Here is a 16653-nt window from a genome sequence, read left to right as displayed (position 1 = left end):
CTCAAAACCATGCAGTTACATGGAAATTAAACAACATGCTCCTGAATGACTTTTGGGTAAATAATGCATAAAAGGCAGAAATCATGAAGTTATTTGAAACTAATGAGAACAAAGACATAACATACCAGAATTTCTGGGACACAGCTAAGGCAGTGTTAAGAGGGAAAGTCATAGTACTAATTGCTCACATCAAAAAGTTAGAAAGATTTGAAATTAATGACTAACATCACAACTGAAAGAATTAGGGAAGCAAGAATAAATCAACCCCAAAGCTAGCAGAAGACAAAAAAACAATCAAAATCAGAGCTAAACTGAAGGAAACTGAAACACAGAAAAACACTCAAAAGATCAACAAATCTAGGAGTTGATTTTTCGAAAAAATTAATACAATAGACTGCTAGCTAGGCTAATAAAGAAGAAAAGAGAGAATATACAAATAAACATAATTAGAAATGACAAAGAGGATGTTACCACTGACTCCATAGAAATATTAATTAAAACAACCATCAGAAACTACTATGAACACCTCTATGCACACAACCTAGAAAACCTAGAAAAGATGGATACATTTCTGGAAACATGCACCCTCCTAGGACTAAACCTGGAAGAAACTGATTCCTGAAAAGACCAAAAACAGGCTCTGAAATTGAATCAGTAATAAACAGCCTACCAACCAAAAAAAAAAGCCCAGAGCCAGATGAATTCACAGCGAAATTCTACCAGATGTACAAGAAAGAGCTTGTACCATTCCAAAAAATCGATAAGGAGGGACTCCTCCCCAATTCATTCTATGAGGCCAGCATCATCCTGATACCAAAACCTGACAGACACAACAACAACGTCAAAAAACTTTAGGCCAATGTCCTTAGTGAACATTGATGCAGAAATCTCTAACAAAATACTTGAAAACGGCATCTAGCAGCACATGAAAAGCTAATCCATCATGTTCAAGTAGGCTTTGTCCCCACGATTCAAGGTTGGTTCAACATATACAAATCAATAAATGTGATTCATCACATAAACAGAACTAAAGACAAAACCCACATGATTATCTCAATAGATGGAGAAAAGCCTTTCAATAAATTTCCACATCGTCTCATGTTAAAAACTCTCAATAAACTAGGTATTGAGGGAACATACCTCAAAATAGTAAGAACCATCTATGACAAACCTGCAGCCAACATTATACTGAATGGGCAAAAGCTGGAAGCATTTCCTTTGAAAACCAGCACAAAACAAGGATGCCCTCTCTCACCACTTTTATTTAACATAGTGTTGGAAGTCCTAGCCACAGCAAGAGAAAGAAATAAAGGGAATTCATATCAGAAGAGAGGAAGTCAAATTATTTATGTTTGCAGATGACTTTCTATATCTAGAAAACCCTATAGTCCTGGCTCAAAAACTCCTTCAGCTGATAACTTCAGCAAAGTTTCAGGATACAAAATAAACACACAAAAATCACTAGCATTCCTATACACCACCAGGAGCCAAGCCAAGAGCCGAATCAGAAACACAATCCCATTCAAAACTGCCACAAAAAGAATAAAGTACCTAGGATTACGGCTAACCAGGGAGGTTAAAGATTTCTACGGTGAGGATTACAAGACACTGCTCAAAGAAATCGGAGAATACACAAACAAATAGAAAAATATCCCTCCCATGCTTATGGATAGGAAGAATCAATATCATCAAAATGACCTAGGGCCTAAAGCAATTTACAGATTCAATGCTATTCCTATCAAACTACCAGTGACATTCTTCACAGAACTAGAAAAAACTATTTTAAAATTCGTATGGAACCAAAAAAGAGCCCAAATAGCCAAGGCAGTCCTAAGGAAAAGCAAGAAAGCTGGAAGCATCACATCACCCACCTTCAAACTACACTATAGGGCTACAGTAACCAAAACAGCAAAGTATTGGTACAAAAACAGGGACATAGCCCAGTGGAACAGAATAGAAAGTCCCCAAACAAGACTACCCACCTATGACCATCTGATCTTTGACGAAGCTGACAAAAACAAGCAATGGGTAAAAGACTCCCTCTACAAGTGGTGCTGGGATAACTGGCTAGCGATATGCAGAAGATTGAAGCTGGATCTCTTCCTTAAGCCATATACAAAAATCAACTCAAGATTAATTAAAGACTTAAATGTAAAACTAAAAACTGTAAAAACCCTGAAAGATAATCAAGGCAATACCATCCTGGAAACAGGAACGGGCAAAGATATCATGACAAAGACACCAAAAGCAATCACAACAAAAGCAAAATTTGACAAATGGGATCCATTTAAACTTAAGAGCTTCTGCACAGAAAAATAAACTGTCAACAGAGCAAACAACCTACAGAATGGGAGGAAATGTTTGCAAACTGTACATCTGTAAGAACTTAAGCAAATTTACAAGAGAAAAACAAACAATCCCATTTAAAAGTGGGCAAAGGACATGAACAGACTTTTCCAAAGAAGGCATACATGGGGCCAACAAACATATGTTAAAAAGCTCAATATCACTGGTCGTTACAGAAATGCAAATCAAAACTACAATGAGATACCATCTCACACAGTCAGAATGGCTATCATTAAGAAGTCAGAAAGTAACACATGCTGGTGTGGTTGTGGAGGAAAGGGAACACTTATACACTTTGGCGGGAGTGTAAGTTAGTTTAAACATTGTGGGAAGCAGTATGATGACTTCTCAGAGAGCTAAACCAGAACTATCATTCCACCTAGCAATCCCAGTACTGGGTATATACTCAGAGGAATATAAATCATTCTACCATAAAGATACATGCACACGTATGTTCACTGCAGCTCTATTGACAATAGCAAAGACATGAAATCAACCTAAATGCCCATTAATGATAGATTAAATAAAGAAAATGGGATACATATACACCATGGAATATTATGCAGCCATAAGAAAGAACAAGATCATGTCTTCTGTGGGAATATGGATGGAGCTCGAGGCCATTATCCTTAGCAAATTAACACAGGAAAAGAAAACCAAATACTGTGTGTTCTCACTTATAAGTAGGAGCTAAATGATGAGAACTCATGAACTATAAGAAGGGAACATTAGACAATGGGGTCTAGTTGAGGGTGGAGGTTGGGAAGAGGGAAAAGAGCAAAAAAAGTAACAATTAGGTACTAGGCTTAATATCTGGATGATGAAATAATCTGTATAACTAACCCCCACGACACGAGTACCTATATCACAAACTTTTACATGTATCCCTGAACCTAAAATAAAAGTTAAAAAAAAGTATTTTAACTTAGAATAAGTATTCAACTAGTATCTACTAGTTACATAGTAGATATTCTTCCCTCTGTTACATTAAAAATATTTATACTTTGAAACAGCAGAAGGCGTATGAAAACATTTCTATAAAATATCTAAAACTTTCTTTCTTTCTTTCTTTCTTTCTTTCTTTCTTTCTCTCTTTCTTTCTTCCTCCCTCCCTCCCTTCCTTCCTTCCTTCCTTCCTTCCTTCTTTCTTTCTTTCCTTCTTTCTTTTTTTTTGACACAGTCTCTGTCACCCAAGCTGGAGTACAATGGCATGATCTCAGCTCACTGCAACCTTTGCCTCCCACATTGAAGCTATTCTCCTGCCTCAGTCTCCTGAGTAGCTGGGACTACAGGCATGTGCCAGTGTGCCCTATAATTTTTATTTTGTATTTTTAGCAGAGAGGGGTTTCATCATGTTGTTCAGGCTGGTCTTGAACCCCAGATCTCCCAAAGTGCTGGGATTACAGGCGTGAGCCACCGTGCTCAGTCCAGTTTATCTTCCTAGCCATGTATTTCTCTAAACTCACAGAGGTATCTGGAATTCAACTAACTAAACGTGTAAGTAGTGTGCTTGTATTTTTCTGTATTGCCTAACTTATTTTCATATTGGGCAAATGTTCTTTATACACAGTAAATAAAAGCCAAAATGCTTTCCTAAAAATAATCTAATTTCTTAAACATATTAATCACATAAAGCCTATGTCTGAAAAGTCCAATATTTACATCTCCTATTGGTCTATTTCTATTTTCTGTTTTGCTATCTTGGCTTTTTTTGGTCATTGAATCCTGTTAGTTAGTATATTGGGTAATTTTATTTAATTAACTTAATTATTTTACAAAATTTCCATTTTTATTTTAGATTCAGGGAGTGCATGTGCAGGTTTGTTGCAAGGGTATGCTGCATGATGCTGAGGTTTGGGCTTCTACTGATCCCATCGCCCAGACAGTGAACATACTGTATTGGGTAATTTTAGATGAGGCTGCGTTCCAGCTAAGAGCTCAAGCCAGGTCACTAAGAACCTTGCAAATCACTTAAAGTAATTTGGACCTAATTGCCACAGCAATGAAAAGACATTGAAACACTTTTAAGTGGGGAAATATTTTCGTATTTACATTTTAGAACAGTGACTCTAGCTAAAGTGTGAGGGAATAAATTAGAAAGTAACAAGATGGGAGACATAGAGACTGATGGGTGAGATTTGCAGCAATTCAGTAAGAAAGGATAATAATGAAGGGCAAGAGTTATGCTAATGGAGAGAGATACTTATGAGACAGAATCCATAGGATGACTCCCATGTCCCTGTTTTTGAAAACTGAGTGCCGAGAAAATGGTGCTATTTACTAAACTAGATAAAATTGGGGTGGTTCAAATTCAGGAGAAAGAAAAAGAGTTCCTTATGGACTTGTGGAATTTGACACGTTTGTGAGATGTGCTAGTGGAGGTGGTTTAGACACTCAGGAGAAAAGTCTGGATAGATCAAAAGTTGTGGATGTTGCCAGCACATAGCTGAGTGCAGTGTGATGCATCGGCATAGATGGAAGCGCACGGGAGAATATGTGGTGTGGGGACAAGCATCTTGGGCAGAAGCCATTGGAATACAATCAGCCAAGAGGCCGGTAGACTTCTCTTTAGAAGCTTGAAATGGAGACTGAGATAGAGTAACCAAAGAAACCTGAAATCTAGGAAAGAATGACGTCACAAAGCCCAGGGTAGAGATTGTTGTGAAGGGAACATGGTCACCAGTATTAAAATGCCACTAAGAAAGCACTGAAAAAAAGTCATTGTTGACCCCACTGAGGAGCATTTCAATGGAGTAGCTGTGGGAGAAAGCACATGACAGTAAGCTGAGGAGAGGATGGGGGTGAGGAGACAGACAGTGAACACAGGTAGTTCAGAAAAACAAGTGGCTCTCATGAAAAGGAGAAAGATTGATAGAAGGTATGTGACATTAGAAAAGGTTTATGTTTTTAAGATAAAGAAGATTTGACTATAATGAAATGCCAATTAAGAAAAACAGGCTGAGCGTGGTGCCTCACGTCTGCAATCTCAGCATTTTGGGAAGCAGAGGCGGGTGGATGACCTGAGGTCAGGATTTCGAGACCAGCCTGACCAACATGGCAAAACCCCGTCTCTACTAAAATTAGAGAAATTAGCTGGGTGTGGTGGCAGGCGCCTGTAGTCCCAGCTACTCTGCAGGGGGAGACAGGAAAACTGCTTGAGCCCAGGAGGCAGAGGTTTCAATGAGACGAGATCACACCATAGCACTCCAGTCTGGGTGACAGAGTGAGATACCATCTCAAAGAAGAAAAAAAGAAAAATTACCAGAGTGGGAGAGGTTGACAATCCAAGAGAGAATAGATCTAATAAATAGAGATTTCTCCAAGAAAAACGGAGGAAATGAGATCCAGAGCTCGGGGGCAACATCCACATTGGGCTCTTTGAGGTTAAGGAGATTTAAAAAAAAATTATTCTAACAGAAAGGAAAAAAGAGATAATATTTTGGGGGTACAGATCAGAAGCTAATTTTAGGTAAGACAATGACAGGGTGGCTTCTATTTTCACTGTGAATTAGAGAGGCTTGGACATCCGCTATGGGGAGCTCAAGAAACAATGGACATTTAAGAAATATGGTAAAACTGCCATATAGCATTAAAGATCCGGCTGACATCAAATACCATATAGTTCTAAAGTTGTCCCATTCTGCAGGGTGATATTTACTTTTCTTAGCAGTTCCCAGAAAATTGGAGCAAGTGTGGAGGAAGGGGGCAGTTAGATTCATCATGAAAAAAAGATTTTGTTTGTTGGATCCCTTTTCAAACAACAGAACAAGGACATGGAAAATGCTGACAAGTATGATGGACAACAAAAAAAGACGTGAAGATGAAAAGGAATGAATAGATAGGAGGAATGAAGAAAATCTGAGGTAAAGATTCCAGTTCACTGCCCTGGACTCGTAGTTGAGAACAACAAATCTTCTACTTTGGGTGATTGCTATTATAAATATTTTTAAATTATACATAAGTGACCGGTTTGCTTGGAACAGTCTTTGTTTATGCCTTTTGTTATCATGATTAGTAAGCCATCCCCTTTGACTCTTGAAGGTGTTCTGGTTTGACTAATACATTTTATTTTCTTTATATATAAAGAGAGATGACACGAACTAGGCTTGGTCAAAGGAAAATAATGAGTTCAGTTCTAGAAATGTTAAGTTCATGAGGCTATGGGAAATTCAGATTGAAACGTCAAGGAAACTGAACATACATACAGACACAACTAAATTTATCCATAAAACATAAATTCAGACAGTACTGAATAAATTATAATTTAGTGATTGACTCAAGAATGATATACTAATTTGCAGAGAGACTCAGAAAATATTTGCATTACATACTTGAAATTATTTTCTTTGTGTTAAATTGTACAGCAATTTTGATAAAGTGAAAATATTAATCACGTGAGGATGAGGAATCATGTTAACATTGGCCAAATGGTCAAGCTGGACTTTTACATTGGGTAATACCTCAAAGTGTCACAAGGTGGCAGCACAACCACAACATAACATGTAATTAACAAGGGTCAAGATCCTTTCAGGTATTCTGCAGTTAGAATTTATACCTGTTGTACATTATACATATATTTTTCTGAGTGTGCGGTCCTTAATTTAAAAATGATTATTTTGTTTTATCGTTATTGCTGCCTTGAAAATGGAGCATATAGAAAGTTTAATTTTCTAATATGTACATTATTTTAAAACATTTTAGCTAGAATAGAAAACATGATCATGAATATACATTGATGGCATTCTCAGGATAATTATTAGCGCATAGGGTATATAATGTCATAGTTATAAATGCTCTGTAAGTTTGCATCTTGATTAATATATTTCAGTTCAACAGTTTTATTTAGATCTTTTAAATATGTCTATCTCACTAGTAAAATAAAATCTGTAACTTTTTTCACTGACCTGTAGAAGGAGTGTTCAGAAATTTAATGAAAAAATTGTTGTTTGTAATATTCTAGTTATAGTAACTTCAATTAGGGGATAGGGTTGCCAGGTTTAGTTAGAAAAAATACAGAATATCCAGTTAAAATTGAGCTTTAGAAAAACCAGAATTTTTTTGGTATACGTATGTCCTGTGAAATATTGGGGACATACTTAAAATAAAGTTATTCAATTATTGAATTATTTTTTGTATTTTATCTAGCATTCTTATTAAGGGGAGGGAGGAGAATTTGGGGGGAAAAAAAAAAAAAAGGAAGTTGTCAAGATGTCCAGAGAAATCCAGGATTATGTACTACAAATTCGACCTATGATTTAGAAGTCTTCAGAATCAAGGAACTAGAAAAAGAATTATAAATAGACTTGAATTAGTCTGCATTCTGTGGTAAACTCATTTATATGGTAAACTAAACAACATGGGCTATGGTTAATCAAGTACTCTGGTGAATTACCATCTACACCACACATTGATTACTGATTTTTAAACAACAAAATGCAACAACATATATTTAAAGTTAGTTCGGTATTGGACAAAATGCAAGAACAACTGTAATCTAGACATTTTGGGGTCTTACCCAGGGTTATCATTATGAAAATCTGTCATTAGAGCATCAAGGCACGGAAATACCATTTTAATTTCCTTTAATTCAACAAACATGTCTGGCACCTTCTATATGCAGCGGACTGACTAGGACTGTGAGATATAAGGATTAATGAACATTGCTGTTATCCAACTCAGGGGACATTTATAGTTAATAAAATAAAAAGTTAAATTCATGCATAAATAATGTCAAAATTCATTCTTACTAATTTTTCCCTGGGTTTCAGTTCTTGGTTAACTGCTTCTCCCTTAGTATATCCCTGGGATGATCAATCCCCTGTTCTCTTCCAGATGATTTTCAACTACCATTTTAATGTCAGAGTCTTCCAAATCTCCATTTCCGCCATGACTTCTCCCCTGTACTTAAGAAATGTACATTCAACTCCTTTGAGTTTTTGGCTGTCCTGTTGTCACTTCTTCCTAAATTAGACTAATCATTTCTCCCATAAACTTCTATTCTTCTCTATTCCTAATCTTAGTCAATTGCATCCCTCCTCATGTAATCATCCATCCTTAAAACTGTCACACTATCTCAGACTTCTCGTCCACATCCAGTCAATGCACCCTCATTCAATCATGCCTACACTGTTTCAATGATCTCTAAACGGGTTTCTCACCTCTAGTTTTGCTTTTCTTAAATTTAGAGATGTACTGAAATTAACAATTAATTTTATTTACATGATTAATTTTATACTGTAGTGATTATCATTTACATCTTAAAAGAGTTTATAAATTTAACAACATTGATGGGTAAGAAAAGACATAAGGAAACAAAAACAGAGCTGGGGAATGGCTTGGGTTTGGAGGTATTCAGGCATCTGAAATACAGGCACTTGGGATAGAAAGTCAGGACACCACTGAAGCCCCATGTTCAGCACTGTGCTGGACACCAACAGCGGCAACAGGATGTCAGGCATTTGTATCTCCAAGCCAGGTGAATAATGCAGGCTAATGACCCCTCTCCTCTAGGCTGCTGGAAAGACAGGGAAGGAAATCACCTGTGTAAATCAGGGTCATCAGTCCTAGAAATTTAATAAGCTGTAAGTCCATCCTTATGTTGTAAGACCAGGACAATATCTTACAACAGCACCAAACGATGGTAGCATAATCTAATGAGGGTATAATTAAAAAAAAAACTTACATGAATTAATGAAATGCTTAATAAAATGCGGCTATGAGTATGCTGTATGCTAATTAAACATAAAGTTATGTTTATGAGAAGATATTTAAACAAATGACTCTGATTCATGTCACTTTTATAAAGCCAAAGCAGATTTTCACTATTTTCTTTTTTTCATAGTTAGTTTTCCATAAGCTAAAATCAGTATCAATGCTGAAATGTCTCTGAAAACAATTTTACTGTACTTAGGTACCTGAGCAAATATTTTTAAAAGATGTTGGCTTTGACCCGTATTTTCAACATGTTGACTGATTCCTTTGCTTCTCCTATGCATATTCCTTTTTCATCTCCACGACTTTGAGGAATTCTTGGACCACGAATGTGGATTCTCACTGCTTCCTCCCATGAAACCTGGATATTTGGGGTGGCATAAGGGCTCAAAATTGTAGAACTTAAGAAGTTATGGAGGCACTACCTGTCCAGGGGCCACAGCTGAAGCACTGTCATGAAGGGCTGAGGGGATCTAGAGCAGAGATTAAGGCAGAGTGAACAGGAATGTTAACACAAGATGGATGCTGGAAGCCCCTTGGGGCAAAGGGAAGAGGGGAGGTGGAAGAACAGGTTGATCAGGCTCAGCTAAAAGGAGCCAGTAGTTAACATGGTCCTTCAAATTTCTGGAAACAGGCCTTGAGGGAATCCGTCTGTTCTCACACAAGGAGTGGGGATAACTGAAAGGCTGAAGACCTTGGGGGATTGAATCAGGCTTAATTACACCCTTTGGTGTAAGGATGGAAAGGCTCCCAGATGTTTTAAATTCTTTTTACAGAAAACAAAACATTTACTTTAAAGAAATAAAGGACTTAAAATGTAAATGCATGAGTAAAACTCATTCACACTTAAGTGTAATGCATGAGTGAACTTCATTCACAATTAAGTGTAATCAAGAAATCAATAAACCAGAGAACTATCAGATCCTCTGGGATGCAGGGGTAAAGAGCAGGAGTCTCTTTATGAGATAGAGGGGTTAGAACGCCTGGGTAAACGCAAAGAAAGGGAGCCAGGAAATTAGGAAGGCAAATTTCACCTACTTGGCAAATATTACTAGTGATTCATGATGTGTATCCATCTGTCTCCTCCACTGGTTTGTGAACTCCTTGAGCCAATTACTATGCAACACCTAGCATGGTGACTGCCTGGTGCAAATGGTAAGCACTACATCGTTCTTGCTTAATCTGAATTTTAGTTTCAAACTGGTGGACAACAATTCTGTGCAAATGCATTTTTGCGTTTCCTGTCCATCCAAGCAGACATATTATTGGAACCCTAGGCCTCCTGGGGTTCTGGAGTGTCAGAGCTGCCTTTCCAGGCCCATCTGTGTCCACACAACCAAGAAACAAAGCTCTTATCCACTCAGCTCAGCGTTCGCACACAAGGGAAAATAAGTTTTAAAAATGCATGCTCAAAATTTTCTTAATACCAAAACTATGAGGCGAGAACTTTTTGATTATTTTTGTTACTCAAAGTACACTTCGGGACCTTGTAACATTTCAGGTTTATGACATCAGTTTTGACTTTCTGATTATTTTAGAATGGACTTTCACAGTGTAAAGTGAGGGGGAGCAGATGGCACTAGCACAGTGCCTGGTAAACAGCCAGTGCTCAATACATTTTTGTTGAATAAACAAACGAACAAATGAATGATCAAATGAGATGATCCCCCAAATTCAAAATAACAGAGTAAAAATGAAAAAAAAATTCACAGAGTATGAATGAAGACAAAACCACGGATTATCCATAAGACTTGGTGAAAGGCTTAGGGAAATCCAGACTTACCATAAACATAATTTGAATATTATTTAATTTAATTGACTATTATAGTAATTGGAATTTAGTAAGCAATAGAGTAAATTGTGTTCTTTTTGGATGTTAGATTGGGCAGAAGGGAAAATTTCTGTTGTCTTGGACAGATGGAGAACCAGTCCTTTAACTTTAGTAAGTTTTCCAAGATATTTTCACTCTGAATTTTTCTTTTTGTTTTGTAAATAGTCTCCTGGCCTTATAGCAATACCCTGATCTCAGGTGTCACCCCTGTTAAGTTGTAAAACAATCAGTGGATTCTCAAAATAGTCAGCAACATTTGATACTTAAATTCTGGCTATCTCTGGGACGCATAGCTAAAACCTCTTAATACCAGTTATCCCCTTCCATGTCTGTATCAGTGGGAGGAGTTATTATGTGGAGCAAGGGCAATATAACTGTAAGCATCAGACCATTTCAGAGAGCTTGGCTGGTTTTCTCTTGTAAAGTTTGTTCTTGTCTAGTATCCTCAAGTCATCCAAAATCATTAAAACTTCTTGTAACATGGTAGAAGACTTTAGAAGAAGGCCGGGCATGGTGGCTCATGCCTGTAATCCCAGTACTTTGGGAGGCTGAGGCGGGTGGATCACCTGAGGTCAGGAGTTCGAGACCAACCTGGCCAACATGGCGAAACCCTGTCCCTACTAAAAATACAAAAATTAGCCAGGCATGGTGACACATGCTTGTAGTCTCAGATACTCGAGAGGCTGAGGCAGGAGAATCGCTTGAACCTGGGGAGTGGTGGTTGCAGTGAGCCAAGATCACGCCATTGTACTCCTGCCTGGGTAACAGAGTGAGACTTCATCTCAAGGAAAAAAAAAAAAGAAAAAAAGCTAGAAAAGTCCATGATTAAACTTCTACTTTAAGGACCTCTTTTAGGCAGTCTCTCGCTAACTCTCTCACTAGAATGAGTATGCAATTCATTCTAAATCACAAGGATGATCCAATGAAATTATTAACAGAAAGTGTTTTTTTTTCCTAATAGATAATGATCTATTGGAAATAAAGCTTAAAATAATCTGCTTTATTTTATATGATTGATGTGCTAATTCCAAACAGTACCTCCAATCAACACAGGTTATAATTTTGTGATATTAATGAAAAACAACTTAATGGGCAGGTCTCCTTCTTTCACTGTGTGGGTTTCCCTGCCATACAAAAACCAAACGCTTCTAAAGAGGAAACTTCCATTCCACAACAGCAGCCCTAAATCTATTTGTGGATTACACCTGAAAAACTCCCCAAGTAACAAATTCATCATTTTTCTCTACTGAGGCATTTTACCTTCCTATATGAATTTCACAACTTGTCTTGATTCATGCTGATTGTCCTGAGAACTGTTGCAATTGTCACATATCTTGCAAAGAGCTAATTGGAGTAATAATTCATATATCTTTTAAAGAAAAGATTTTTAAAGCTGTCAGTGCAATACTCAAGTGGATGAATCTTCTATGGTATCCTAATACTTCCTTCAAGTGGTGGTTTCCCAAGTAATTGGTTTTGTCTAGGATTTTTTTTTCTATTAGATCAACTTAATGGAAGCCATGTTCTTGCTTCAAAACTCCATGGGAACAACAAGTATAGGTGAAGTTGTTTTACATGCTCAGTATTAGTGTTTGAGAGCAGTATTTTATAAAATAAACCTCATTACTCAAAAACAACTTGTACTACTATCCTTTTCAATTTAATGAAATAATCAAAGAATATGAAACACAATGTACAGCTGCGTGGTAACCTTTTAAGCTAGTGGTTGTTTACCCAACTAAATTCAGTAACACTAAACCTTACAGAAGGAACAGTGATTTAAGATGGTCAAACGCTTTCCACCATTCCTTGAACAATTCCATGACCTGTCTGTCTAAAACAAATCCTATATTAGAAGTGAGTTGCAGTTATGAAGCTATATCCTTGTGGAGGCAGAAAGTTAATGGTAAAGTATCCAATAAAGAGTAAAGTGATCTTAAATACAACCACTAGGGATTTCATAAACTGTTGAGTTGTACCTTAATTTTTAACTTATATAAACATCACTTGCTTTATTTTCTACCCTGAGCACCTATTCCAATGTCTGGCACGTAGTTAATGTTCAACAAACGTCAACCAAAGGAGTCAAGAGTATTTTAAGAAGCCGGTGAGAAAGCCTTATTTGACTTATCCACTAGGTGGCACACAGGGACCATGCTTCACACAGTTAACCATCACAGACCCTCCCATTCAGAGTGTAAATAAAGAGATGCATTATTAATTTATACCACCTCGTCCTCTCTACTCCTAATAATTGTTTAACCAGCTGTTTCCTCTAATCCTCCTTAAACACTATTGATTAAAATCCTAAGTATATTCAGGTTTCCATCCTTTCCTACTTCTCCCAACAGCATTTTGTTACCTTTAAATGACAGGCTGAGTACACTTAAACTACATAGCCTAAGTACTATGGTTACTAATCATGGCTGCAGGATGTCAGAAAATTAATCTGAAGCATTGTCAAAGTTATTTTCAAATTTGCCTTGTATTTTTTCAGAATTTTAACTGGTGAGATACCATTATCTTAAAAATGCACTCTGAAAAATAAAATGTGCATGGGGCAAAAAGAAGTGAAAAAGAAAACTAGTATTTTCTAAGGAAGGGAGTCATTTTCTGAATGTAACTCTTGTTCATCTTTACAAAGATGAAGTGCATTGCTACCTTAAGATTCAAAAGGCTTCTTCAACTGTTCAGAAAATACCAATATTCCACACCCAAGATGCTAAAAGGTAGGATTGTTTAGTAGATCGTTTACACATAAAGTATCTTTCTGCGTAATCTGAATGTATTTATCCTGGATGTGTTACTTGCTCCCAAAGGAAAGAAAAGGAAGTGAAACCACTAGGGATATAATGAATTGATTCTTCTCTGTGAAAGTCTCTTCAGTACTTCTAAATTACAGTGTCAGTCATTCCTCTGAGAGACAGGGCCTTGCTGAAAATAAATGGCTCATTTTATAAATAAGAACATAATGTTTCCCCACCTTCTTGCTTCTCATAGAAAACCCAGGCCCATCAGGCATTCCTGTTGAGAATACTGGCCTCTGGGTACATTCCTCCTGTAGACCAGTGGTCTGTAGAGGTTGTTGGTTATCTCTTGTTCATTTAATTAGCCTTAAGCAAAATTACTTCTTATCTAGTTCTGTTTTTAAGCTGTTTCCAATTTAGTGGAAGAGGTCATCAACAAAAATATAAATTCATTTCTTAGCTGAAATAATTAAATTTTTTAAAATGAGTAGTATAAAAGTGGCTAAAGACTAAAGCTAATCACTGAAGAGTCCTTTGGTATACATTATATTTTACTGAATGGAAGGAAAACTTTCATTTTTGTAAGTAAATGGAATTTGGTAACTGATGTAAGAATTATGAATCATATCACATTAAAAATTCTCCAACGATAACTACTATGATATACTTTTGATAGAACAATATTCTCATTCCATTAAAATACTGAAATGACTGAAATGTGTATAAAATCTCTGCAAATTTAGTACACAGAAATAATCACATAGAAATAGTTACCAGAAACTGTATTTGTAATGAATAAATATTACATTCATTTAGAAATTAACCCAGAGCCTTAATTTCTTAAGAACTATTAGCTTCCAAGAAGCCAACCAGTATGTTTGATTTTATGACATCACACTGGAACATGCACAGGAACACTTTCCACCCTAAAAATTCCCAAATGTACTGGCCACTCTATGTATTTTTCCAGTGATAAATGAAAATAAAGCAACTTATTCTCAAATTAATAAGCCATCTTATTTTGAACACAATAGTCACATTCAATGGAAGAAAACTACTTAATCGAAGCCCAAACAAGTTTAGGTTTGTTTTGGTGGTGAACAGTCTCAACATATAAATAATTTCTTTAAGCAACTTTTAAAAGTAATCTTAACTATGACTATAAATTCTCTTCAGTGCACTAAAATTATCCATCAACATCATCGTATATATGAAATGCATCATTATTCTATGATGTTAATTTCATAATTAGCTGGAGAAGCCTGGGCCAAAACCGGCAACATTTCTAAGATTATTAATCTAACAGGTATTACCTATGCCTTAAAGTAACTTTCTTTTTCACATAACCCTGTATATTCTCTAACACAAAATTCATAAGCCTGGCTGGACATTCCCATTCCTCACCTTTCCCTTCAGCCTATACTATCCTTTTTTTCATCTCAGGTGCTATAAAAATGGTTGTTAAAATACAGATAGAAAAGTCACCACTTGGACACCATGACACTACCAGATTTGCAGTAACACTAGCAGAAGCCAGCATACTAGAGTTAATTCTGTCGCCAATTCTAAACCGAGCCTGTTTATTGTAGCGAAATATTTTATCCGACAATATGAAACTTTTTAAAAAGTTGAGGTGTCATATTAAATTAAAATGAAAGCTAAATTCAAAAGAAAACAATAAAATTTGTATAATGTATATATACATTACACGTGTATTGCCCTTTGAAATCTTAAAGGCACAAAGGTATAACCAAAAGAGGGGGAAAATTTTTGCAAGTTTTACCTTGTCCTGAAATCCAGGAGTTCGGATGCTCTCAAGTTCTGCTTAAGTTGGAAGCTGGAGATCAAGTGAAGCTAGCGCTCTTTCTCCTCACCTTAAGTTTGTCTCTGGGCGAGTGTGAGTGTGTGTGTGTGTGTGTGTGTGTGAGAGTGTGTGTGTGCAGAATGTCTCTTTGTGGCGCTGGATGGCAGAGGTCCTGATCCTGGGAAGAAGGAGGCACTTTCTCACCAAGAGCACAAGAAAAGCAAAGCGTCACCAGGAAAGTTCTCCTCCCAGATCCCCTAATTACAGCCTAACGTGCACTTCATGCAAACTTCAGGGAGGAAGGGAGGGGCAGCTCTGTGCCCAGACCTTGTAAAGCAGCAGCCTCTTAGATGAATTTCCCCTCTGCTCAGATCTCGAGTATCTCGCTCTGGGGTTCAGGAAAGCCGGCCGCTACAACCACACAAGCCCCCACCACACCACACCTCCCAAACCCTCACCTTCACCACTCCTAGGTCTGTCCAGAGGGGATGGGACATGGGGTCTGTGGAATGATCTGCGGGACAGCGATGTGAGCACACTCCTCAGGACAGTCAGTTTGCGCTTTGTTTTATTAGCCTCTGCTTAAAAGACTAATCCAAGGGTCGGGGAGGTCCTCTCTTTCCCGCCTTCTCCTCCCCAAAGGAAATCAAGGATAACAGACAATGATGATAACGGCACATAAAACTTCCTAAACCGGAGATGGCCTTCCACCCAAATCAGCAGAAGCATATTTTCTGGTTTACTGGACTCAGTATTGGTGTTGAGTTTAAATTTCTCTTAACAAACAACTGCTATTGTATCCTTGGATGACAGAGCTCAAAGAACCTGGATTTATTTATAGAATGAGGAATGCGAGGGAGAGACGGGATGGGTGGGGTTGGGCTGTGGATCCATACCCAGGATTAGAACCAGATGGGCACAGGGCGCCCGCGCGCGCGCGCGCGCACACACACACACACACACACACACTCTCCTGAAATAACCACTGGGGAAGATGCTGGGACACGCGGGAAAACGCCTCCTGAACAAATAGACATTTATTTATAACTCCTGGGAGAGTATATAGGTCCATTGATTCCCGCCTTGAGTAACCAAGGGTTTTGGAGAGGAAATGGCTTCATATTTCAATAACAGAGCCACCTTTGATGGAGTCTAGGAAGGGGAAAAAAAGAAACACACCGCAGGAAGCAAACGGCTGTTGGAGCAGCCGGGAG

The 16653-nt window shown here is 37.5% G+C and overlaps 1 protein-coding gene across 1 annotated transcript in view; it reads right to left on the bottom strand.

Moving 5' to 3' along the window:
- The window catches only part of HAPLN1 (hyaluronan and proteoglycan link protein 1), a 90283-nt gene extending 74042 nt beyond the window's left edge, over positions 1-16241 (bottom strand). Inside the window, exon 1 of the mRNA XM_011996459.1 lies at positions 15419-16241. The gene's annotated coding sequence lies outside the window, so the exon portion shown is untranslated. The remainder of the gene's footprint in view (positions 1-15418) is intronic.
- Between the last annotated feature and the right edge of the window lie 412 nt (positions 16242-16653).

Source organism: Mandrillus leucophaeus, unplaced genomic scaffold (assembly GCF_000951045.1).
Source record: "Mandrillus leucophaeus isolate KB7577 unplaced genomic scaffold, Mleu.le_1.0 Scaffold515, whole genome shotgun sequence".
Taxonomy (NCBI): Eukaryota; Metazoa; Chordata; class Mammalia; order Primates; family Cercopithecidae; genus Mandrillus; species Mandrillus leucophaeus.
Note: the sequence above shows the minus strand (reverse complement) of the source record. Positions and strands in the feature narration are given on the sequence as shown.